The sequence below is a fragment of the Mobula birostris genome, chromosome 1 (genome assembly GCF_030028105.1).
Source record: "Mobula birostris isolate sMobBir1 chromosome 1, sMobBir1.hap1, whole genome shotgun sequence".
NCBI lineage: Eukaryota > Metazoa > Chordata > Chondrichthyes > Myliobatiformes > Myliobatidae > Mobula > Mobula birostris.
The window spans coordinates 200,362,679-200,389,668 of record NC_092370.1 but is presented as its reverse complement, the minus strand read 5'-3'; positions in this window follow the sequence as shown (position 1 = coordinate 200,389,668).

Here is a 26,990-nt window from a genome sequence, read left to right as displayed (position 1 = left end):
GGCATCAACTCCTCCTGCATAGTACATTCTCCAGATATGTGTGGACTTGTTGCATGACTTTTACTTCCAAGTAAATAGAACATGTTTATAAAGCAGTCGCACTGGTATTAGTTCTGTATATTTTCGTGAACTTCAGAGCAAAGCAGAGACAAAATGTTCTGACTGGAAGTATAGACCCAACTGCAGGCGATGTGCAGTTTAATTAGTTGCTATAAAAGTGGGATCTAATGTCAATAACATTTTTTCCTTTAAATTTCCTTACAGAACCCAGTTAGCCACCAATAAATAGAAAATACAAGTTCCCTGGCAACATCTCGTCATAAAAGACATTTAAAAAATATCAACTACCCTTCCCAAGTTTCTGCACTCTCCTTTGCTTCTTTAACTAATTTTGTTCCCAGTGTTTTAATTAAGACCACAGAAGTATTTAACATCCAGCAATTCCCTCCTCCTTCCCCCCCCCCCCCAACACTACCACAGTCCTCAAACCAACCTTTGCTGTAAATTCTAAATACTGGGGGAAATTATCCATCTTTTTATGCTTTCAAGACAAAGTAAAGTGTGGCTAAGAACATGCAAGTTTCATTAATATGAAACTTAAAGGCATTCTTATTTTAAAATACCATATATTATTTACCCATACGCATCCCTTAAACCAGTAGGGTTGCTCTAATAGGGCTTCTAATCACTGGCTTCATGTCTAACAGCCATAAATCACATACAATAAAATGAAAATATTTAGCAAACAGAGTTGTACATTTTTAACAGGGGATGCACCATGAGCTTTCAGGTATATTAGCTATCACGACAGCAAGAATAGGAAACTTTGCAGTCAATAGTACACTGGGAATTTGTTTGAGGGAGCAGGAAACAGGTTTTGTGGAGAAGATTCGCTTGGAGTGGGAATAAAAAGAAACTGAAGAGAAACATGGAACAGGTGTGAGTGCAAGCTGAAAATGTGAGGCATCTTCTTAAAGGGTACTTGGCCATGGCTGGATGCATCCTGAGAAAATAAAGACAGAGAAAGGGGCAACTGAGTTAGTCCTCTCAAGGTCCATGACAATGTTGCATACTATTAGAAGGAAAGGGAGAAGTTAAGAAGATACTGAGTAGCAGAAAAATAAAGCTCTGAGTAACCTTTGCATTCTGGGATGGGATGAGATGAGATAGATGACAGAGAAGAATAAGACCCAATAGTGATTTGACCCAACAGGAATAGCTGGTGGTCGATGGCTAAATCATCTGACTACTACATATATTCATGTCCATTTTTTTATGTAAAGGGTGTGGGATAGTTGAACCAGCTGCTACTTGGAGAAATATCGCGATGAATAGACAACTAAAGACTGGACAGTTGGGACTTTGAAGGTCCAAGGAGAATGATCATCTTTGAAATGTCTTATTGTAAAACATTGCAGCTATTCCTGCTAACTACAGGAAGTTGCATTCTTCCTCTTCCACCATCCTCCGCACACAGGCAAATTACAAACATCTGTCCAGCAAATGTGCGTGAAACACTTATAAATTATTGGGTATACTCTGCCCAGAGGTCCAGACAAAGAAAGCACTCTGGAGGTTTTCGTGAAATCCTACATTATGCAAGTGTTTCTACCCACACAGCACTACACCACAGGCAGCTAAGAATGGGTCAGTAGAAATGCCATTGCTGTCTGTCAAGAATTCTTTACCAGTTAACTGACCAAAATATAAACACATAATTCAGTTCTGTGAAACAATACCAACCTAATTTCACAAAGTAATTCCACTAGTGAAGTGTTCTCCAAGGTATTTTCATTACCCTTATCCATTAGTACCCAGAAAGGGGTAACTCAGGTAGACAAAGTGGTGAAGGTGGAAAGTGGCACAGTTACTATACTGAGCACAAGAGTTGCTACTAAATACGGCAAGTGGGGTACAGACTACAAGAATTTGAACTTCATGTTGCAGCTTGCAAGATATTAGTGAAAATGCACCCGGAATGTTGAGTGCAGCTCTGGTCACAAAGCCAAGTGAGGGATGACTAAACAGGCCAGGGTGTAGAAAAGATTCACATGGTTGTCGCCAGAACTGAAGGGCTTGAGTTATAAGGAGAAGACAAGCCTGAGAACTGCATGCCGGTGAAGGCTGGCGAGCCTGCCTTCAGTTGTAGGAAAGTTACTGAAGGGAGTTCTGAGGGACAAGATCTACCATCCTTGGATGGTCAAGGCTTAATGAGGAATAGTCAGCATGGTTTCATGCATGGAAGGTCACATCTGATGAAATTCTTGGTGTTTTTTTGAAGAGGTAACTAAGAGGATAGATGAAAGTAGGGAAGAGGATGCTGTCTATATGGACTTTAATAAGGCCTTTGACAAGGTCCCATATGGCAGGTTGATCTGAAAGGTTAGGTTGCATGTAATTCAGGGGAAGCTAGTAATGTGGGTTCAGAATTGGCTCACTGATAGGAAGCAGAGAGTGATGGCTAAATGTCAATTCACCAACTGGAGGCTTGTGATAGTAGAGTGCCCCAGTAGTTCAGTTAGGGAAATGGGCTGAGGAATGGCCAATGATCTTTAACCTAGTTAAGTGTGAGGTGATGCATTTTCAACAATCAAACCAGGGGAGGATCTATACAGCGAATGGCAGGGGACTAAGGAGAGTTGTGGAACAGAGGGACCTGGGAGTACAAGTGCACAGTTCACTGAAAGTAGCCGTGCAAGTAGACATGGTGGTGAAGAAGGCATTTGGTATGCTGGCCTTCATCAGTCAGGACACTGAGTTTAGGACTAGAGGCATTATGCTCCAGTTATGCAAGTTGATGGTAAGATCACATTGGACCATTATGTACCGTTTTGGTCACCTGTATAGCAAACGTTGTTAAGCTGAAGAGGGTGCAGAAGCAATTTATAAGGATTCTGCCTCGATCGTTACTTAGTAACTTATTGTCCATTACACCGCTGGAATTTAGGGTAGCAATGAAGGTCCTCAATCTGTCTGCCTATACCGTCATACACAGATATAGAAGGATTCTTCATTGCTGTTCCCTATCAAGATCTTTTGACCAGTTAGGATTGTTAGCCCTGAGCTGAGATCCCAGACCTGGAGGACTGGTGGACCACTCTTAGTCTGGTCTCTACCCTTTGACTTGTATGGCATGGGTGAACCTAGCAAGAGACAAAGCACAACATACCGTAGCTCTCCAGGTCACTGAGGCACTCAGGCTCCAAACTCCATGACAAGGTTGTGGTCCTCTCACAGGTGTCTGGAACAGAGTGCCTCGGTTATAGGGAAAGGTTGGCCATGCTGGATCTTTAGTCCTTGCAGGGTAGGAGAATGAGGGGACACCTCAAAGAGTTTTATAAAGTTGTGAGGGACACGAGTAAGTTAGACGGTCGTAGTCTTTTCCAAAATGAGGGGATACAGATACAAGATAAGAGTCCTGCGAGGGAAATGAGTACCTGGAACGAGCTGCCAGAAGGCGGTAGACATCATTAAATAGGCATTTAGACAGGTACTATACATGGAGTGGAAGAGTTTGGATGGTTAGGAGCCAAACACAGGTAACTGAGACCAGCATGGACCAGTTGGGCTGAAAAGCCTGCTGTATTATTCTATGACTCTATGACACTATGAGAAACTAGATAGATTGGTACTGTTATTCCCAGAGTGACAGAGACTGAGTGGCAAGAGGTTATTAAATCAAGAGGGGTATAGATAACTTTGATGGTCACAGTCTGTTTCCCAGGATAGTGAAGTCTAAAACTGAAAGACATAGGTTTAAGATGAGAGGGGATAAATCCAAAGGGACCTGAGGGGCAGGGTGTTTTTTACACACCATGTGTATTCACAGTGAGCTTCTGCAGGGTGGGAGAAGCGGTATAATTATATCACTTAAAAGAGATTTATACGTTCACAGGTAGGAATGGTTTTGAAACACATGGGCCAAATACAGGCAAGAGCGATGAGCTAGGGAAGACATTTTGGTTGCCATGGACCAGTTAGCCTGAAAGGCCTGATTCCATGTTGTATATTGCAATAACTCCATCATGCTTCAAAGTTATAACACAAAACATCTGTATAGCTACCTTTTGTAAAGCTGGTGTATGTTTATTGAATAATAGAGTCCGAATTTCATCTCAGAATGATTATTATTCGGCAGTTTTACAGCTGTCTCAGATGTCCGTTTGCTTTTTTGTATCTCTAAATCAAGTGTTGGTTGTGTGTGGTGGATCTGAAATGACGTAAGTTACAAAATTGAGTGACCTACCTTGATTAACTGTGATAGACTTTTCACATCAGTTTGATGTCTGTCAGGGGAACAGCTGTTTCAGAGTTAACGGTTAAGCCTTTCTGTGAGTTCGCTCTGATGATATAACCCTATTGTAATAGAAGTATGAGTTATCACAATTTCTCGTAGTGTGAGAGATTCATAAGAACTTTTGTTACCACCAACTCATGAATGTCTATTTAAAGTGCTAAGTAGTGCTGAAAGTATGTAATTAACCTCTGTCCAGGCAGTGAATCAATAGGTTGCACAAGAACAAACACGAGATTATGCAATGCTGGAAACGCAGAACAACACACACATGATGCTGGAGGAACTCAGCAGGTCAGGCAGCATCTATGAAAATGAACAAACAGGTCGAGACCCTTCTATGTCTCTGTGAGGAACTAGATAGATTGGTACTGTTATCCCTGGAGTGAAAGAGGTTGAGTGGTAAGCTTACAGAGGCTCAGAAAATAGTGAGGGGTTGATTTTTTACCAGAGCTGATGAAGGGTCTCAGCCCAAAATGTCAACTGTTTATTTCCCTCCATAGATGCTGCCTGACCTATTAAGTTCCTCCAGAGTTTTATGTGAATTGCACAAGAATTTTATGAACTATATAAAATTATGTAACAAATCCAAAAGGAATCTAATCCTCCCAACATCAGTGTGTCAGTAAATTTGTGGAACTCTTCTAGATTTCTGGTACAACACTCAGTATTGCAGCAACACGCTGATGACACAATTAGCACATCAGCACGTGTTCCCGGGAGGGAAAGGTGCTCTCTTTCCGTCTCTGTGTTTGGCTGCACAGGTCTCTCCAGCCTGTAGATGTCTGCGTGGAAGACACAGCAGCTTCCACAATAACCAATAGGATCTGGGCAATCTGTCAATTCAGGAAGCAGCAACTGCTAATCCAGTATTGCCTTGCACTCACCCTTTTGGCCAGAGTACAAACCAAAGCAGCTTGCCCAATCTGCCCAGCACCAACCCTTGCTGGCAGCCTTTCCACACTCAGTCATAGGGAAGTGCCCATGGACAGCAGAGGTCTGTGCCAGATTCCAAGCACAAATGGTGTGCGACGGTGGGAAGGGAAGGGCTTTGAACCAGGTGCTAGGCATAGGAACATGCATCATGGTGTCCAAACTCCTTCTCTAAAATTGCAGCGTGGTAACATTTGCACAGGTAGTCCAATTCTGCTAAAATAAAACAAAGTTCTGCTGAGCAGTGTTATGCTGAGTACCAGCCTTTTCATTTTTGTACTTAAGGATTGAGTTGTGCATTTTGGTCATTTTAGGCTTTTTTTCCAACCAATTTAACAAATATGGGCACAGTAAAAACTTCCACAAACTTTTCTGTTGGCATTCAAGGAATGAAGAAACATGGTGCTGGGGGCTTGGGATGGAGAGGTGAAGTGGGTATCAGAAGAAATGAGTAAATGGAGGCGAGGGAAATGGATAGCGAAGAGAGGATTACCTGAAATTTCCAGTTTTCTTTCTCCTCCTCACCAGCCCATCACCCACCCATTTCTCCTACATGGGCCCATCCCCAACAGTTCCTGTCTGTCCATCACACCTCCTTTACTTTGTTCCCTGGCCCACCTTCCTTTTCTATCAGACTGCATCATCTATAGCCTTTGCTACCTCCCACCTACCACATTCCAGCTTTTGTCGCTGTTTCCACTCTTCCATCCTCCATCCGCCAATCACCCCTCCTCACCTGGATCTACCTCTCACATTCCAGCCCTTATTCCACTCCTTCTCCTCACTTTTTTTATATCGGCTATCTCGCCTGCCTCCCTACCTTGCAGTCCAGTCAAAGGATCTTGACCCAAAACATCAACAGTCCGTTTCCCTCCGCTGATGCTTCCTGACTCCACTGAGTACCTCCAGTACTCTGTGATACCTTAATACGTTTGCCTTGATACCTAGCTAAAAGGCCAAGGACAGCAAGTGAATAGGAAAAGTACCACCTGCACATCTCCTGGCAAATCTCACATCATTCTAATCTAAAAATATATTGTTATTCCCGAATGGTTATTTAACCTAAATCCTGGAAATCCCAGTCTAAAAGAATATAAGAAGACATTCAAGAATAGACCATGTGGCTTCATGAGCTTTCTCGATCACTCTACAATATTATGGGTAAATTGCTGGTCCAGTGGGTGGGGAAAATTTGGGCAAACAAACCAGACTTCCATTCCCACCATGGCCAATATGGGATTTAACTTCAGTTAATAAAGATTACTTTTATTTGTCACGTGTACATTGAAACAGTGAAATGTGTCGTTTTGCATTAGCAGCCAACACCGTCAGAGGACTGTGCCGGGGGTAACTCACAAGTGTCGCCATTCTCCCGGCGCCAACACAGCGCACCCGCAGTTCATTAACCCTAACCGTACATATCTGAAATGTGGGAGGAAACTGAGGCACCCAGAGGAAGCCCATGCAGTCATAGTGAGAACGTACAAACTCCTTACAGACAGTTGTGAGAGATTTAAACCGCAATCAGTCATCACTGGCGTTGTACGTGATTGAGCTAACTCCTACAGAACTGTATCACCCTAGGTGATCAATAATAATGCAGACTATTAAAAATAAAATAAACACATAATTGGTAATGGTACTGTAACCAATTAATTACAGAATTGTTATAAAGACTCATTTGGTTCACTAATTGCCTTCAAGGGAGGATGTACTGTATGCCAACCTTACCCTATATGGCCTAAATGTCTCCAAACCCATCAATGTGATTCACTCACCCACTTGAAACAGAGAAGAAATAAATCTGGACAAACACTCTAACTTGGACATCAAGTACATCCACGGGCAATTAACCTTGCAAAGTGCCACTCAAATATTTGGGGATTGTTGTCCACATTGAGAGCTGTTCCAGTGGTTATCTGTCTCACACAGCGTACTCACATAATCACACCTTACCTATACCATGTCAAAACTCTCCATTACAAACCCTGGACATGTCCCCTTCCACTGCATGAAAAAGAGATGATGGGACAGTAGCATAGAGGAAGGAGTGAATAGTGAATAGTGAGTCCTCAACATTGATTCCAGATTTCATGTGTTCTCCCTGGTACCAGGTCAAACATGTCAAACCTCTTCCTGTCCTCCATTAGCTGTTGAGTCAGAGCTTCTCCATGACGACCAACACTGGAAAGAAGCAAAAAGGGAGCAAGGGAACAGAATTTACTCTGGGGGTGGGGTGTGATGTGATTGTCCAAAAGCAGTCACTCAGGTTGTTTTGTGGTGTGGAGTAGGGTGGGTAAGGGAACGTACACAAAGGATTTTAGGATGTGGGGGAGAAGTTTCTAACCTGAACTTATATTCCATGTAACCAAATCGTCATTTATGTATCATGATGTGCTGGATCAGAGGATATTCATTCATTCCAGCCAATTCATTCTCATCTCTTGAAATGCTACACTTTATTTGTCAACCACTGAAGTGGGAGTTAGATAAAGTGCCTCCCTGTCACTGGTCCGGAGATGATCTCTGAGTTATATTCATTTACTTCTGGCCTGACACGTTCCCTCTTCCAAGGATTAACTTTTAGTATTTTCATGAACTAATGAAAAAAAAAGATGCATATACCCCAAAATCTAAAATAAAAATCAGAAAATGTTGAAATCACTCAGCAGGCCAAGCAACATAGAGTCATAGGGCTCTATAGGCAGAAACAGGACTTTCAGTCAATCTAGTCCATGCCGAACTATTATATTGTCCATCTCCTTCAACTCACATCTGGACCATAACCAACCCACACCAAGACATCTGAAAAAAGCAAAACAGAGTTAACCTTTCAGCTCAAAGACCCTTCCTCAGGTCTTCAATTTGACACATTAGTTTTATTTCTCTTTCCACATTTCTTGCCTGGCTTCCTGAGAGTTTCAAGCACTTTTTGATTTTCTGGTTATAAATCCTGGCTGTGAACGTTTAAATAATCCCACAAACCCTCAAAAACTAGAAAATTCTACTAGTTAACATGCCTCTACTAAAGCATATTTCTTAAACACGGGGTTTGGGAAACCTGGGGTTAATCTAAATAACCAGACCAGACCTTACAAATTCAGGGTATGATTTGATCATTCACCACACCTTCCCCATCATGTTAATTGTTCCAGTACAATTTGGTTTGAAGATGAACTATTTTTTAAAAACAGCTACATACAGACTCCAGTATTTTAGTCCAGAAGAATTCTGCTAATTATCCATTTCAAAATGAATAGTTAAATATAAATTAAAATAGAATTCTAGGTTTCACGGCATTCTTAAAAATAGTTAATTTCTTTCTGGAGCAGACAACATTGTGTTCAAGTAGACATTGTTCAAATAAGTTTTCCCAAACCCCATGCATAAGAAATATGCTTTAGTAGAGGCATGTTAACGAGTAGAATTTTCTAGTTTTTGAGGGTTTGTGGAATTATTTAAACGTTCACAGCCAGTATTTAAAACCAGGAAATCAAAAAGTGCTTGAAACAGTCAACTCAATTCTTTCCAATCTGATACCTGTTACTATAAAGCATAAATTAGAGCCACAGGTGGAGTATTTCCACTTCATCCTCTGGTAACCTAGGCTACATCCATACTACGCCAGATAATTTTGAAAACGAAGCTTTTTCTCTTCGTTTTGACCTTCCGTCCACACTGAAACGGCATTTTCATCCCCTGAAAGCGGAGATTTTTGAAAACACTCTCCAGAGTGTGTAAATTTGAAAACGATGTGTCGCGTTGTAGTGTGGATGGGGTAAGCAGAGAGATTTTTAAAAGTTGTCATGACAACACCACAACAACAATGCTTTTTCTGCTTCTGCTTGGTACTGCACAAGCAGCACATGGCTGCTCTTGGTTCTTGGTTCTTGATCCTCCAAAATATTCCGCATGGAATTTAAACTGGAGGTGGCTTTCAAGCTGCTCCCCTCAGTTTCTCTGTTTGCATCCTCTGTTCTCCTGCCTGTACCCTCCGGTCTCCCAGTCTGCGGTGGCTGTCCCCTCGATCTCCTGTACCCCATGGTCTCCAAGCCGGCACTGTTGCTGACTGACCACCGCTGTTATAACGCGTAGTCGGTGTGAACGGCGTGAGAGTTAAATTGTAAAGTGAGCTTTTTTGACTAGATCCCCTAAATTGATTCGATTGAGTCTGTCTTTAAAAATATTAATGTCAGAAATACTGTGCAGGTCTGGCGGCAGAAGATTCCACTCTTTTGGTTCTTGGTTCATGATCCTCCAAAATATTCCGTATGGAATTTAAACTCGAGGTGGCAGAGGGTAGGCTTAAGAAGGAGACTTTTGAAGAAGAAAAACTGCCTTAAATTTAATTGGGTTTGGTTGTGTGACTATGTTAGGATAAGAGATTATTCCATGCTTTAATTGTGCGGGGGAAAATGAATTGCTGTACACATCTGGCTTGGTAGTTAGTATTTCAAATTGAGTTGAGTGTCCTCTTCTACTCCTAATAGGTTTGGGTTTGATGTGGGATTGGTAGTCTATGTCGAGTTGACCATTCAACATTTTGTAATTGTTGATCTTGGGCAGAGGACGGCTTCATGTGTGTGTTGTTTACTTTATTGTCTATATTAATAGCTTGTTTGGAATTAAACATCTCCACTGCTTTGCTGACTTTGTAGTCATTTGTAACTTGCAGAAACAGCTCGACTTCATTGTCTTTCTAAATGAAGAAGTCCGGTCTGATTTTCCAAGTTTTCTTTGTATTCCTCAAAGACATTGTTGAAAACTTTCTTTCGCTGTTGTTGTTGGTACTCTAGTTTTTGACCAATGGAAATAGCACAACGCCGCCGCGGAAACGTAAATACTATACTGTTTTCTCTTTGCTTGTTTTCTGTAGATGTGTCTGCGCATGCCCAGTAGGAGTAGATTCACCCAAATATCTGTTTTAGTGTGGACAGAGATATTTTGAAAAATGCCTAGTGTGGACGCCTGTTGTTTTTACTCAAAACCGGCGTTTTCAAAATTATCCGGTCTAGTGTGGATGTAGCCCTAGTTATCCTTAATTATTAGCCAAATCAACACTCTATTAGTAGAAACATTAATTCATGAAACATTTATTTAATTAGGAAATTCAGGAGAATTTTTAACTGATTGTTACACATTGTTTCATATATTGCCCATCGTATCCTCCCCTCTGTCTTTGTATAATTCTTTTCAAATGTCTTTCCTCCTGACTGAATACTGGTTTCCCTTTGGTGCACAATCATCATTACTCATTAAACCTAAATGATACCATTCACAACTAATAGCAGTTTCTACGACTCTTTTTTGGGATTGGATTTTTCCATAATTATGCATCAAAACTGAGGACACCAATCTATCCCACAAGCAAGAGTCATAACTGGGATGTGAACTAGAATAAATAGTTCATGCTATATCCGGAAACAGTAAATTATTCCGAAAACAAACACAACCCCACAGCCCAGACAACATCACGTACATAAAATTCGATGGAGATTGCACTGCAATGGATGGGCGTGGCAAGAAATCATTATACAACCAAAATAGTGACTTCCACTCAACCATTTCTTATAAGCAACGTGCCGCAATAAAGTTTAACTCAGACTTGCTAGTGGAATGTTTCCTTTCACTACTCAGGAACAGCTCTTCACAGAGGAGAACCATTTCCCCTCAACTCATCAGATGAACTATGGATGGTTAATAAATTTTCAAATGCATGTATCAGCTCTGCTATCAGTTTCATAAAAGCAGTTGGCATGTCACACAGAACTAATATCCCACAAAAAATCTTCAATAAGCTATGGACAATGAAGATCGCCAGCTATCTCCACTCAACTTCCAGCTTTCTAGCCTCAATAGTTGCAGTAGATGTGAAAATATTTCAAAATCTCTGTATCTTTGGGAAAGCTTACCCAGGGTATCTGGAACAACCAACTTGTAAACTTTAAGTTAATGATACCTATAAGGCCTGTGCTTCACTTTAAGGCTGTGAAAGCAAGGTCCTGTATTCCAAGTGGGATTAGAGATTGAAGAATTTTAATCTTCACTATCTTGGAAAAATCCTTGGAATCAAATTTTGACTAATAATCACCAACAGGAGAACCGACCTACATTTTATCCAGACAATCCCAAATGCTTACATACTTCACTGGCTGGAACAGATGGGATCTGTGAAGGTCATAGATGACAAAATCCCCCTCAGCAAAAGACCTAAACTCCAGTGTAGGTATAAGATCAAACAAATACACTCAGAATTCCCATAGAAAACTTGAGAACCAGGCTTGCAGTAGACTGGCCAGTTCAAGTCAATTGGAGTCAAGGCACCAGAGTGAACCACCAGGTAGCTTGGACTGAATTCTGTTGGGTGAGCCAGGAGGTAACATATGCTCCAGGTAGCTAGTAAATTGATCGGTAGTCGCCACAGCCCACAAGTTGCCTCTTCTCCCACTCCCATACCATGACTATAGACAAACTAACCAGCTGTTAGTCGAGCCAAGGAATTTGATTATACGATTTGATTTTACAGTGTTATATAATCTAAAATTGCCCTTATCTGGAGCAAAATGCAGCAGCAGCCATTCCAGCACAGTTTCATGTCACTCCAAAGACTCAACTGAGTGACCCACTGACACTCGATTCCCCATTAATCACAGAGAGGGTGGTGTCATTCCCTGTAACCAGGCAAAGGTAACTACATTACAGGGCAATTCCACCAATTAACCATTGGTAATCACCGAAGAACTGGGTCTTCCCATCACATCAATACATTGATTGTTTAAGTCCCTTTACTTACTTGTTTTCCTTTGTGCCCTATTTTACCACTAATCTCCACCCCCCTATCTAATTCAAAATCCCCGCAGATTTACCATTGGTCCAGGACCTGATAACCTGGCCTCACACCCATCCACCTTATGAGCCAAACCATGTCAATGCAGATTTGCTCCAGCCCTGCAGCCTCGCCTCACTCCCGATGTTTTTATTGATTCCAGGCCCTGATCCTTGACCTCCACCCCTCTTTACACAGCCAGCATACTTTCAATAATAAACATCTGTCACGTCCATTCTGTATATTCCAAGACCTTGGTCTGCCAATTCAGGTAATTTGTAGGTTGGGTTAATTGAAGAAATAAATAACAGAGGTTACGAAGATAATTCATACTAATTTAAAATGTTACAGCATGCCATCCAGTTTATCAACAATAAGGGATGGCCAATAAGTGATGGCTGAGCTAGCACCACCTAAATCCTAAGAACTTGTTAAAATCCTATCCATATACACATAGTTGCTGTTTTTCTAGAGCTTTTATGACAGGTGCGAGCTTCCATGGATAAACTGGCTGCTCTATTTTAGCTTTTTGAGAATGTTAAAATGATGATTCTTTTCCCATGGGAGCCACATTTCTGTATGTCTAGCATCCTTTGCTACCAAGTAAAAAGATTTATATGTTGGTAACTATATCTGGACTGTCTGGCTGAAATCCCTTGATCTCAGGAAAAATGGGACATCTAATTGACACATTTACTTAAGCCAATGCCAAACTGGTATAATCAAACAGCTTTAACTCCTGTAATTTTTTGGGTTTTTTTTGAAAGACTTGCATATCCACAATTCATAGAGACTCCATTCTATTTATACTGATAACATCAATAAATTAAGGCAACACCAGGCAAAAGGTCAAAGTCTCAAGGTGGATGAGTCCAGAGGTAGAAAGCCCAAAACGTCAAAGACCAAAGACAGGAGATGAAGGCCCCAAGGTGGAGTCTGCAAGTCCGAGCCAGAGACTGAAGGCTGGAGGCCCGATGTTTGTGACCCTGAGAGCCCGGGGCCAAGGACTGGAGGCCCGGAGGGTCTGGATCGTTTGCAGTGTGAGAAAGGGGTTTGCTTTGCTGTTGATGTCTTGTTTTGTTCTGATGTTACTGTTGCTGCTTGTGCTGTTCTGCTGTATTTGGTGGGCGTTGGCCCCGGAATGCATGGTGACACTTGCAGTCTGCCCCCAGCACATACTTCAGTGTGTCAGTTGTTAACACAAACTACAAATTTCACTGCGTGTTTTGATGTACATGCGATAAGCAAATCCAAATCTCAACCTGAATCCAAGAAAGTGTGTTATTGCTCCTATTAGCATTTGTCCCTACTGCTAGCTTTTCCTTGGACCAGTAATTAACATTTATAAGTTATCTACTTTTAAAAGCACAGGGAAAACATATGTAAGGGGGTTTCGACTTTTATGTTACTGCGGAGGCTAATTAAAATGGCGTCTTTGTTATGTTAATCTGGGGAATGCGGCTTTGTTGTGTTAAACGCTGAGAAAGTTTGCGCTAACAGTTTGTTTTTGCTTTAGTGTGTGATAAGAGAGTGCTATTAACCAATTGGGATAGTTGTTATGGTTTTGGTGTATTTGAAGATACTGTATGCACAGGGTTTTGGGGCAGAAGGTGGGAGAGCGAGACAGAGGATGGACGAGGTGCTGTGAGTCCTCTGACGGGGTCGGACCCCGAGCGGGACGTTCGGTGAGGAGACGGAGACGGACTCATGTGGAGCGTCTGGTCGACCACCGTTGTTGGTCCCAGGCGGCCGGTCGAGGTGGTCCGAGGGGGTCGCAGGGTGAAGAAGAAGGTCCTTGAGCTCCAACGGTTTTTGTGCACGAAGAGATTGAACTTTGATAAATGTGGCACCTTTTATTTTCCTTTTATATTTTATTCTCTTTTAATTATATAGTTCCAGTAATATCTATAAACTGTAAATCATTTAATTGCATCTGGTGTATTGTCTGTTATTTGGGCAGGGTGGGGTACCTCACACAGCATCCACACAAACGAATTATCCAGTATGGCGGGGCCGAGGCTGTTTCCCTAGACAACAGCGAGCTGAGCGACCCTGAGGGTGGCCAGGGGGGGCTACACATACAGCGAACTTGAAGGCTGTAAAGTTAGGTAAAAAGTAATTAAAACACAACAGTCTAACATACAAGTGTTTGCAAACATTTCTTCTGGCAAAAGGAGAGGTGTGGACAGGGATCATGTGTCAGTTGTGGTCAAAGCAAGCAGACACAGGGGTCAGATGTCACAAAGCAGGTAGTGTGTGGCCCAAGGTTAAATACTGTGCCATCAAGGAAGATGGGGAACGATAGCCACTACATCAGCAGGAAACATAAACAGGCTAGCTGAGACCAGCTGGAAATGGGTCAAACAGATGCACAGAACACCTCAGAGTGGCCGGGATTGTCAATGACCCTGCTTATCAAGGGAAAAGGCTGTAAAGAATGAAGCACGTCAACATCCTAGGTTGAAGCCAGAAAAAAACAATACAGAAGGCAGAGCAGGGCAACCTGTGGTAGGAATGTAAAGGCCGTCCAGTAAGAACCCTGTAACCACAGACAGGTGTGACAGCACCATCTAGTGTACCGTGTGCTGAGAGCAATCTTGGGCCTGCAGTCTGGCACACTCCGTAACATACTCATGCCGTTCGCCTGTTAAAAATCATTGGGGAAGACCGCCCCTGTCTGCCAATGCAGTAGCAGTATTTTCCTGCTGCTCTTAGTTTTCTTTCTTTCCCCCTAGTTTAAGCTATGAATTTAAAATTTTTACTTGTTGATTCTTGAGGGTGATCAATATGTCTATGTCTACAAGAAGTGGGAAGAATTTACCTGAACCTAGTGATAAAGGTAACGGGAAAGGAAAGGTGCAAAGGGAAAGATCTGATGAAATGCCATCGTGGGCTGAAGATGTCGTTCGGACACTGAATTCAATTAAGGATCAGAATGGATCAATTAAAGACCAACTGGAAAAGAATAGTAATGAAATGAAGTCATTTCTGGGAAAACTTAAAGATCTGGAAACTCAAGTTATTTCACACGAAGAGGAATTTAAGATAACTAAGCAAAAGCTGTCTGAAGCTACAACTTGTTTGGAAAGATATCAAAATAAGATTATAGACCTGGAAACTAGGTCTCGATGAAGGAATATAAGAATTGTTGGGCTGCAGGAAGGAGCTGAAGATGGAGATCTAACGGCTTACTTTGGTAAGCTTTTCCACACTTTATTTCCTACCATTCTATCAAAGCCGCCTGCTATAGAAAGGGCACACAGGGCGTTTATCTCGAAATCAAAGGACTCTAGTAAACCAAGATCTGTTCTGGTTTGCTTTCATCACTTTAAAATTAAAGATCAAATAATACAACAGGCAAGAAAACAGAGAGTTTTTAGATTTATGGAATCTGAGCTCCGCTTCTACGAAGATTATCCAAGAGAGATAATGGAACAAAGATCAAAATTTGCCCTGGTAATGAAACAAGCATATGATAAGAATCTTTTCCCGTCTTTGAGGTATCCGACAAGATTTAAAATTTTCCCCCCTTAAATCATTGGCCTGATGGAGAAACAAGGTACTCAGCATCCTTACAACTACATGATTCAATTGGTATAAAGCTTTCAAACTTTAATGAGGATATATCAAATAATGTATCTGTGATGATTAAATACACCATTCTGAACAGACAAATCCCCATATAATCGCAATTGGTATTGGTATTGGTTTCTTATTGTCACGAGTACCAAGGTACAGTGAGAAGCTTATCTTGAACATTGTTCGCACAGATCAATTCATTGCACAGTGCATTGAGCTAGAATAAGAATATAAGACCATTAGATATGGGAGCAGAGTTAGGCCATTTGGCCCATCGAGTCTGCTCTGCCATTTCATCATGGCTGATCCATTTTTGCCCTCAACCCCAATCTCCCACATTCTTCCCATGTCCTTTCATGCCCTGATCAATCAAGAATCAATAAGGTAAAATGATAAAATGCAGAATAAAATGTAAAAGCTACTGAAAAGGTGCAATGCAGGTAAATGATAGTAAGTGCAATATCAAGATCATGAAGAGATAGATTATGAGGCTGAGGACTCCATCTTATCATACATGAGGTCCATTTAAGAGTCTGATAATAGTGGAGTAGAAGATGTCCTTGTGCCTGATGGTGAGCCTTGAACTTTCAGACTTCTCAACCTCAACACTACTGATGTAGACAGGAACATTAGCACTGCCCCCTTTCTGAAATCAATGACCAGCTCTTTTGTTTTCTTGACATTGACGGAAAAGGTTTGTCATGATAACATGACAACAAAGCTCTCTATCTGCTTTCTGTACTCACAGCCTCACCACTGTTGATATCGAGGAGCAGGCGCACACCTCCTTCCTGAAGCAAATGACTAGCTCTATTATTCTGCTGCCTTTGAGTGAAAGGTTGTTGTCATGACACCAGGTAATTAGACTCTCTATTTCCTTCCTGTAGTCTGATTCATCATTATATGCGATATGGCCTACCGTGATGGCATCATCTGCAAACTTGCAGATGGAGTTAGAGAAAATCTGACCACACGGCTGCAGGTATAGAGGGAATAGAACAGGGGGCTGAGGATGCGACCTTGTGGAGCACCAGTGTTCAGAATAATGGTGGTGGAGGTGTGGCACCTATCCTTACTGATTGTGGAAAGAAAGTCACAGGTCCAGTGGCACAGGGAGGCATTGACTCCCAGGTTCAGGAGTGTACTTGGAATAATAGTATTGAAGGCAGAACTGTTGTCAATAAACAATGGCCTGACATAGGTGTCTTTAGCGGCTAGATGCTTTAGAGATGACAGTAGGCCTGTTTTGGCAATAGGTAAGTTGCAGAGCGTTGAGTCTCTCTGAAAAGCTGGAGTTGATGTGTGCCATGATCGGCACTTTGTGATGGTAGACTTCAGAAGAGTGTGATTCTCCTGGTTCATCCATGGTTTCTGGTTTGGAAACATCCAGATTGTCCTCCTTGTACAAAATTCTCAACACACTTGCTGAATAAGTCTGTAATAGCAGCACATACTCATCTGGGCTGGCAGCAGAGTCTTTGAACCTGAACCTGCCTACTGAATTGAAGTATTCGCTCAGATAAACCTGTTTCCTCAGACCAGTACTAGACATAGACAGAAGAAGGTAAAACAATAATAATAACAATGCAGAAGAAAGTGTGAAAGCTGCAGAGAAAATGCAGTGCAGGTAAAGTGCAAGATCATAATGAGGTGGATTGTCAGGCAAAGAGCCCATCTTATCATACAAGGGATCCATTCTAGAGTCCGACAACAGTGGAACAACAAGCTGTCCTTGAGCCTGGTGGTAAGTGCCTTCAGGCTTTTGTATTTTCTGCCCAATGGAAGGGGGTGCATGGAGGTCTTTGTTTATGCTGGTCACTTTACTCAGGCAGTGAGAAGTATAGACAGAGTCCATAGAAGGGGGGCTGGCTGCTGTGATGTTCAGAGTTGTGCCTACAACCCTTCGGCAGTTTCTCGCAGTCACGAGCAAAGCAGTTGCCAGACTAAGCCATTATGTATCCAGACAGAATGGTTTTTTTGTGGTGCATCAATGAAAATTGGTAAGGATTGATGGAGGCATGCCAAGTTTCTTTATCCTCCCGGGGAAGTAGAGGCATTGGTGAACTTTCTTGGCATTAACATGATGGGATCAGGACAAGTGAATGCTGATGTCCACTCCTTGGGATCTTGAAACTCTCAGCCCTCTCAACCTCAACACTGTTGATCTTGACAGGAGCATGTGCACCATCCTCCTTCCTGAAGTCAATGACCAACTCTTTTGTTTTGCTGACATTGAAGGAAAGGTTGTTGTCATGACACCGTGTTGCTAAGTTCTCTATCTCCTTCGAGCACTCCAATGCTTTGGCATAAGTTATGGTGCTGGTGAAGCACAGCGATGACTTACTGACAGCAGACACAACTATCTCTACCCCTGTACTCAAAGACGATTTCAGTACGTCTTTGAATACTCTCCTCTGACTTCCTGGTAACCTCTTGCTGTGACAGGGCTCATATTAGTCAGATTCAAAAGTTTGGTATCAGGCTTTCAAATGAGTTGACCCGCCCAAAGCAGCCATCAAAATTTAATTAAGTGCTTAGGGCCTACACTAACCAGGGATGATGGTGTAGGAGAGGTTATTGATATTGGTTCACCCATTCTTCCAGATGCAGCGTTGATGGAACCTTTCCAATGTCTCAAGGTGCCTTTGGATGTCTGCTGAAGGTAATGCATGATCCCGGAGTCAGGAGTTCCAGCAGCCCGGCAGACTACCAGTTTTATGCCATTTCTAAGGTCTTGATTTAAAAGTACCTTTGTGTCAATCAACCAAGGGTCGTACTTGAGCGATGTAGGAGATGGTAAGTTTCTTCACTGATGTGTGCTTTCCAGGAAAGGTGGCTCCTGAGATACAGATATCACTGTCACCCTTTATCATGGGGAGGAGGCAATGTGACGCGGAGAGACAAGTTGGTAGGAGACCTTTGTTTCCACAACGTTGAGTGTAAGGCCCATTCCTCATACTCTTACATTTCAGGATATCAACAAGTGCCTAATAAAAATTATCTTTGCTTTTGTCATTGCCAAATAATGTTCAATAGGTCCAAAAGGTAGCCTTAATGTCAGTGAAATGTATACAATATACACCCGGAAATTCTTTTTCTTCGCAAACATCCACGAAAACAGAAGAGTGCCCCAAAGAATGAATGACAGTTACATGAGAGAACCCCAAAGCCCCCAGCCCCCCTTCCACACACAAGTAGTAGCAAGGCAATGACCCCCTCCCCCCCCCATACCAGAGAAAAAAGTATCAGCACCTTCCACTGAGGCCTCAAGCATGTAGCAAAGCATCAATAAAGACACACACTTGCAGTACCCCAAAGACTACTTGTTCAGACGGTATTCGACATACCACAGGCTCTCTCTCTCGCTAATGAGGGAAAAAGAGGTGTCCCTGTTTCACAGTGAGAGGGAAGACATAACAAACAACTCACTGATTTATGGTGTTAAAAATCAGATCTCTGGGCACACAGTCAGCAGCAAGCCACTGCTTAAATCTTTCGTGTCCTCCCACGACACATCGGGCAGCGGCACCAGCCTTGAATCAGCCCGCCTCCAGAGCCACGAAATTCAGAACCCTGACGGCACGCTAGTCTTCCAGGCCGTGTCCCTGGGATATCAAAAAGTAGCCGGTCGAGAGGCCCTGAGAGCAGGTCCCATTCCCGCAAAAAACCGAAGTCAGAGTCTTCAAAAGAACTTTGAAGGGGGAGAAAAGAGATATCAAAGATAGAAATAGAGCTGTTTCTGAAGATGCAAACAGAGGAGTTGTCGTTTAGCGCCATTATAACTAAGCTCCACCCTCCAGTATGTGATTGAATAAATACAGATAATGGTAACAAAATGTAGTTAATGGTAACAAGACTTCTATCTAATGGTACACCAACACAAATAATATACCAATTTGCAATGGGCATCTCAATCTATATCAACCCGCTGATGACAGCAAAGCCCCACACCATGTTCACAATGTCATTTGCATCTTCAGTGTGGCAGAAGGAAGTGCAATTGACCTCATTAATACATGAGGCTTTCTCACCTTTAAGAATAATTGATATGACAAAGGGATAAGGATATGGCAATAAGGAATCAGGTTGGTGAAAGGGAAATAATGTACTAAAATAATAAATCAGAAAATGCTAGAAATACTGAAGCGGACTGAGATTGTGCATAGTAACAAAGCTTACAAATTTTCTCAGGTAAGACACTTCTCATGAGCACTGTGAAAAATGAGAGTTGTTATAAGGTTTTAAGCAAGTTCAGATGTATGAACGGGTAGTTACAAACGTTTGTAGAAAGATAAGTAGTTAGCAGAACAAGCAAGAAGATCTAGTATGCAAGACAGTTTACATGACTAAAGGACAAAGCAGATATAACAGAACAATTAAAACACATGCTGTCCAAATGATTTCAATTTATTGAAATTAGTATTGAGTCCAGAGGACTCTAATGCATTTAATTTGAAGTGTAGGTGCTAGAAATTGCATCAGGTTTTTAATGGTGTTAAAATAGTGTTGGAAGTTATCTTGAATCTTTTTGTAAAAGTTGCATGAAGAGTAGGGCTTCAGCTGGGGATTTCTCTGTGTCAAGCCTCTCTGAAACCAGACTTTTAACTGCAGCAACACACACAGAATGCTGGTGGAATGCAGCAGGCCAGGCAGCATCTATAGGAAGAGGTACAGTCGACGTTTCGGGCCGAGACCCTTCATCAGCATTCACCTTATTGTTGCAAGCTCTACAACTATCAGCAAGTAACACACCAGATGTGATCCTCAGAGACAGCCCCTAAAGCAGACATCCCACCCTGCAAAAACTCATTTCAGGGAGGTCTCAACCTCATAGCAGTCTGTGTCAATGAATTTGTTAATTTTGCAAGACATCAGATTCACAAGTGTTTTGTGAGACTGCTGACTTCTGAATTCTGTCTTAATGTGCCAAGTTCACAATAGCTGCTGAATTGGTTGATGAGCAGGCACAGTTTTTTGCTATTTCTGATTCAGGAAACATTTTCCTGAATAGCTTGCCTGTGTGCTTACACACCTGGAATGGCAGGTTATGCTCAACGATGAAAGATGTAAAGTACACCTCAGCTCTAGTGACCTTCTCTGTCAGACTTTGGTTTTCTGCTGAAAAGAACTGTAAAATACTTGAGCAGCCTTTCCTATGCTTAGCCTCCCTAATATGTTGTGGTCCCTAAAAGAAATAAAAGCATAAGGTGTATTCTTATTACAGGTGTGCGCCACTTAACGTGCATTCCGACAACATCCGATCGCATATACATGTGTACACACACACACACACACACACACACACACACACACACACACCCCTGCAATAGTCGGGATTAGAACTTACTTTTTTACATGGAAATGGGGGATTTTAAATGAGTGATTTAGAAGTTCTGTATCTTCAAGTTCAAGTTTATTGTCATCTGGCCAATTGTCCACAAACGAAATAATCTCTGTCCGGACCACGGTGTACATATATCATGCACACCACATAAAATAATATATTACCATATTATTTAATAAAGTGTAATTCAAAATGCATATAAACTGCGCAGCACAGGTAAACAGTTCGCTGTCCTAATAACGAGACCTCGGTGGGGGCCGGGTATTTATTAAAATTGGTTTTCCTTCTGAAAATGGCTGCGCTTAAACCCAACCCATTGCGGGCTTCGATGTACCTGTAAGTGGAAGTGTTTCAGGAAAAAACCCCGAAGAATTTGCTTGCTGCAAATTTCTTGACTAAGGTTAGTTCCTTGAGCTTATTTTAAGCTTCTGGGGAACAACAAAGGGCATTTATAGAGGGATATCCAGGTACTGCAAAGACTGGTAGCTGCAGGCACTAAAAGCTTGAGATCACACCAGTGGATTGAGCAGATATTTTCCTGAGAGCGATCCAGTCAATCAGCATAAATAAATACACATGATGGACAACAAGTACAATGCTAAAATTTAAAATTACTTCATCAAAAAATATTTGGAGGCTTGAATAGAGGGAATCCTTCAAGAGGTCCAAAACCTTGTCTTCGGATTTGGAGGCTTACGTACCTCAATGACCCGGAGAGCTATTGGCTGAAGTCAGGTCCTTGTGCTTTGACTCTTGGTAGGGTCACCCATGCCAAATACAGCAAAGGGTAGAGGCCAGACTAAGAGTGGTCCACTGGTCCTCCTGGTTTGGGGTTTCAGAAGGGCTAACAAACTTTGACTGGTCAGAAAAATTTGTTAGACAAACAGCAATGAAGAATCATATATCTGTGTGCAAAGGTATTCCTGAGTCTCCACCCAGGATTTGTATGACTTACAGTAGTGATAACCGAGAGAAAATTACTGGCACAATGAACACCTTCAAGATCAAGAACAAAATTTGGAATGATCAATACTGCCAAGCTAGCACAAATAACTGTGGAAATGACAATTCGAAAACAGGCTAACATAGCAGAAATAACTATAGGACATATAGATCATCGCATAGCCCTGTATGCAGATGACATAATTTTGTTTTGCTCCAACTTGAAACAAACATTATTTGCCTTAATTGACCTGATAAGTAATTTTGGTACTTTTGCAGGCTATAAAATGAACAACAACAAATCTGCAATATTATTCATGGATAAAGACGAGAGACTCAATCCCCCACTTCAAACTCCGCTTATGGTGTCAGAACAGGGTTTTACTTATTTGGGTGTTAAAATTACTCCTACTATTGATAAAATTATCCCAACTAATTATAACCCTCTCACAGACTCAGTTATTCAACTTACAAACAGATGGATGAAATTGCCCATATCTTTGATTGAACGCATAAACATTCTAAAAATGTCAATTTTACCGAATTTCCAGTACCTTTTCCAATCTATCCCACTTTCTCCTCCATCATCTTTCTTTTATTTATTAAAGAAATTTTTTTCTGATTTTATCTGGAATAATAGACATCCAAAACTCAGGCTTTCCCTGTTATATTTGCCATATGATAGAGTCGGGTTACAGCTACCAAATTTTATACGGTATTTCTGGGCGGCCCAAATTAGAGCAGGAATGTTTTACTTTGTTAAGGACCACTCCCCTACTTGGGTCTCAGTGGAATGCCAGTCGATTAATATCCCTCTAGAACTATATATGTATTCAGCAGATAAGAAAAAACTGGTCAAACAAACTAAAAACCCTTTCTTAAAAAATATAATAATGATTTGGCACGATGCTCTTGCGTATTAAGGACAGACATCTCAGTTATCCCAGTTTACTCCTATCTTTGGTAATGATAGCTTCCGGCCTGGCACAGCAGACCCTGGTTTTAAAACTTGGTCGACCCGAGGCATAGCTAAGGTGTCTGATCTTTATAATGACAATACATTTATGTCATTTGAATAATTCAAGGCCACATACAGAATTCCAACAAAATGTTTTTTTTAAATACCTTCAGTTGCGAAGTTTTATTATGGCCAGGCAAGGTTACAGTTTGAAGCTCCCTCCTTTATCTAACCTAAAAGACATCACTCTGAAATTATCTGAAGCTAGGGGACATGTGTCTGTATTATACAATTTGTTTGCAAGTAAAGGCATCAAACAACATACTACAAGCATGGAGAACTGATTTGCATGAGAATCTGTCGGAAAAAGAGTGGTCAGAAGCTTGTTCCTTAGTTCAAACCCAATCAGTAAACACTCATTCTAAGTTACTACAATTCAAATGGATAACCAGACAGTAGATTACTCCAGTCAGATTACATCACTTTAACCCCAACATTCCAGACACATGCATTAAATGTTATCATCAAAGGGGTCCCCATTCCATTTTATGTGGGAGTGCCCCCAGATAATCTGCTTCTGGAAGAAGGTGCTGGATTTGATTAGTCAGATTATTGGGAAAAAAAGGTGCCCCTTGATCCTAAATTATGTATTCTGAATATTTATCCAAAGGACTTTGTAACCTCCAAAAATGTAAGGTCTCTGCTTAATATTTGTTTTTTGGAAGCCAAACGCTGCATAGTCTATTCATGGAAGAAACCAACAACCAGAGGACTCTCACAATGGCTGAAAGAAATGACTTCTTATCTTGCTCTAGAAAAGATAAGCTACATTACAAAAAACAAACTTGGCAAATTTTGGGAAATTTGGGACATTTTCTAACAAGTTTCTGGAGAACAATGTTCAGGGTGAAAGTAACGAACTGAATTGACTGCTTTTTTTAATGGTGGGGTGTTTGCTTTTTTTGTGTGTGTTTTTTTTCTTTTGATTTCTTATGTATTTTATTTTTTGCTTTTCTTTAACTTTGTTGTACTTTCAAACCTATGGATGATCTAATGTGTTTTCTTTTCATTCTGCAAAAGCAATAAAGAGATGTTTTTTAAAAAAAATTTTAAAACTGTGGAAATGCGTCACAGGGCATCAGTGAAAGCAGATGGACAGGGTCTGGATGACTAAAGGCTGCAACTGGTGAAACAGATTTACACTGAGGAAGGGAAGACAGTCAGCATCATGGTGGTGTTGCTGTCATTTTGCAACACATGAGGATCAACCAAGTACAGTATCCACACCAAGGTGAAGAAGCTGTACCAGATCTGTGTTCTATCCACAATCCTGTGCCGGTCAAAATGTTGGCACATGACAGAGAGTGACCTTGCCATGCTGTCATCATTCCACACCATGAGCCTCCGAAGACCCTCCACATTTTCTGGCCTAGAAAGATCTCCAACCATACACCCTACTCCTTCAGTATCACCAAGAGGACATGGCCATGATCATCATGAAGCAACATTGGAGATGGGTTGGGCAAGTAATGGGAAGAGAGGCCTACTCCATCATTAAGTGACACTTCTGAAGGGTGCAAGAAATGCGGGAAACCAAAGACAACTTGGCGCCCATACCATAGAGGTAGAAGTGAGGACCCTGGACCACACCTGGGCCACAATAGAGATGGCTAAGGACAGACAGAAATAGAGGACCTTCATTGCTGCCCTAAATGCCAACAGCGTAACAAAATGGAGGGAGTGGTAAGTGAGGTAAAGGGAGGAGGTAAAAGAACAAGTTTTGTTTGGGAAGGTTTAGTGTGGATGAGAGGATGGTTAGGATGAATTGAATTGAATGATCTTTATTGTCATTATACATAGGTACAATGGAACTCTGTTTGGCTTCCTCTCAGGCAATTAAATAAAGCGGTAGATAAAAACAAGACAGTAATAGAAAAACAGTATTAAATAGATTAAGTAGCAGAAAATAAGTCGCAGCAGCACCAGAATATCACAGTAATGCACAAAGTGCCATTAGTGCAAGTATTTGAGTCCTTGTCTGTGCATGTGTGTGCTCACAGTTTCAGCCATTGTTCTGTGGGAGTGGTGTGATGGAGGCCACAGCTCTGGGCTAGAAGCTGTTCCTCAGTCTATTTGTTCTGGCTTTTAGTGTCCTGAACCTTTTGCTGGACGGCAGCGGATCAATCAGGGAGTGGCCGGGGTGTGTGGTGTCTCTGGTTATGCTGATTGCTTTCCTCTGGAACAGACGGTGTCCAGTCCTGGGAGCTCCATCCTGACAATTCGCTGGGCCGCCTTCACCACGCGATGCAGGTCTCGTCGCTCAGTGACCGTGCAGCTGGCATACCACACGGTGGCGCTGTTGGTCAGGATGGTTTCAATTGTGCTTCTGTAGAAGTTGAGCAACAGCTTTTGTGGGAGTTTGGCCTGTTTCAGCTTTCTGAGGAAGAAGAGTCTTTGTTATGCCTTTTTTTACAAGCAGCGAGGTGTTGGTGGTCCATGTCAGCTGTTTTGACAACATAACTCCAAGGAACTTTAGGGTTTCCACACTTTCCACTACCTCTCCCTGTATATGGAGGGGGATGTGCACTCTGTCCTTTGATCTCCTGAAGTCCATGATCATCTCTTTTGTTTTAGAAGTATTAAGGACCAGGTCGTTGCCCTTACACCACTCCGTCAGATGATCCACCACAAGCCTGAAGGCTGTTTCATCCTCGTCCGAGATCAGGCCAACCACTGTGGTATCGTCTGCAAATTTAATTATGGAGTTGGAGGTGTAGATGGGGGTGCAGTCACGTGTGAAGAGCGTGTAGAGCATAGGGCTCAGCACACAGCCCTGCGGGGTGCCTATTTTTAAAATGAGGGTGGTGGAGGTGTGCTTACCAATTCTGACTTGCTGTGGTCAGTCTGTGAGAAAGTCCATGACCATGAGCACAGGGAGGAACCAAGGCCAAGAGTGAAGTAGTTTTGTGGAGGGAATATCTCAACAGATTACTGAACTGGGGAGAAGGGGAAGTAGGGGAAAATACAAGTGCTTAGAGATAGTTCCAGACTTGGTTGTCATTAGTGATAGATGATAGCTATTGATTTTGAAGCTGGAAGATGAGGGCGAGTGACTTGTAGCTCTCAGGATGGGGAAAGAGTGAAAGGATGAGTGCAGGAACTGGAGCAGAGATGGGTGATGGCCCTTGATGGAATGAAGTTAGTACTCTTCAACCATCAGGCTCCTGAACCAGTGTAGATAACTTCACTCACCTCAACACTGAACTAATTACACAATCTGTACTCACTTTCAAGGACCCTACACTAATTTTCTCAATATTTATTTATTTGTTTTTTATATTTATTGTTTGTCTTTTTTGTGTGTAGTTTTTCATTGATTCTATTGTATTTCTTTGTTCTACTGTGAATGTCTGCAAGAAAATGAATCTCAGGTGATATATACATTTAATTTGAACTTTGAAAATCTTTGTTTGAGAAAGAGAAATTGAAAATGTTGCAACATTGTCATGGAGACTATGGGAATGGAATGCAATCTTTATAGGAAGGAGGGTAAAAGGAATTGTTATCAAGGTAACTATGTGGTTTATCATGGATATTAATCACTTTCTCTAAACTTCTTTCAAACATATCTGAGTATTTACCTTTTAAAAGAAAAGGTGAAGGAGTTTTTGTTGATAGTTTTTGACTAACTTCATCACTTGGAATTCATTGGTGCACAAGTTTAACGGTATTTCAAGGTCTATGCTCTATTCCACTTCACAATAATCATAAATACAAGGGACTTACATGCCAAAGGCATCAACAGAGCTGGAACTCCAGCAAATATGATTAAAAATATCTTTCAAAATTACAAAAGCAGAAAAGAATTCAGGTGCTGGAATTAAAATGTCAAAAATGCTTTTCAATGTTTCCTGACTTTTCTGATTTTATCTCAAAATATTTGATACACAAGCTATCTAAAATTTGTTTTGTTTCTGGTCAGTTACATATAAAATAATGCTAATGTACCAAATTTACAAATAATTGTACAGTATTAAAAACTAATTTGGTAATTAAGACAATGTCAGATTTAATAAAGTTATTCGTTTGGAGCTACTTCCTTATTCATTGACTA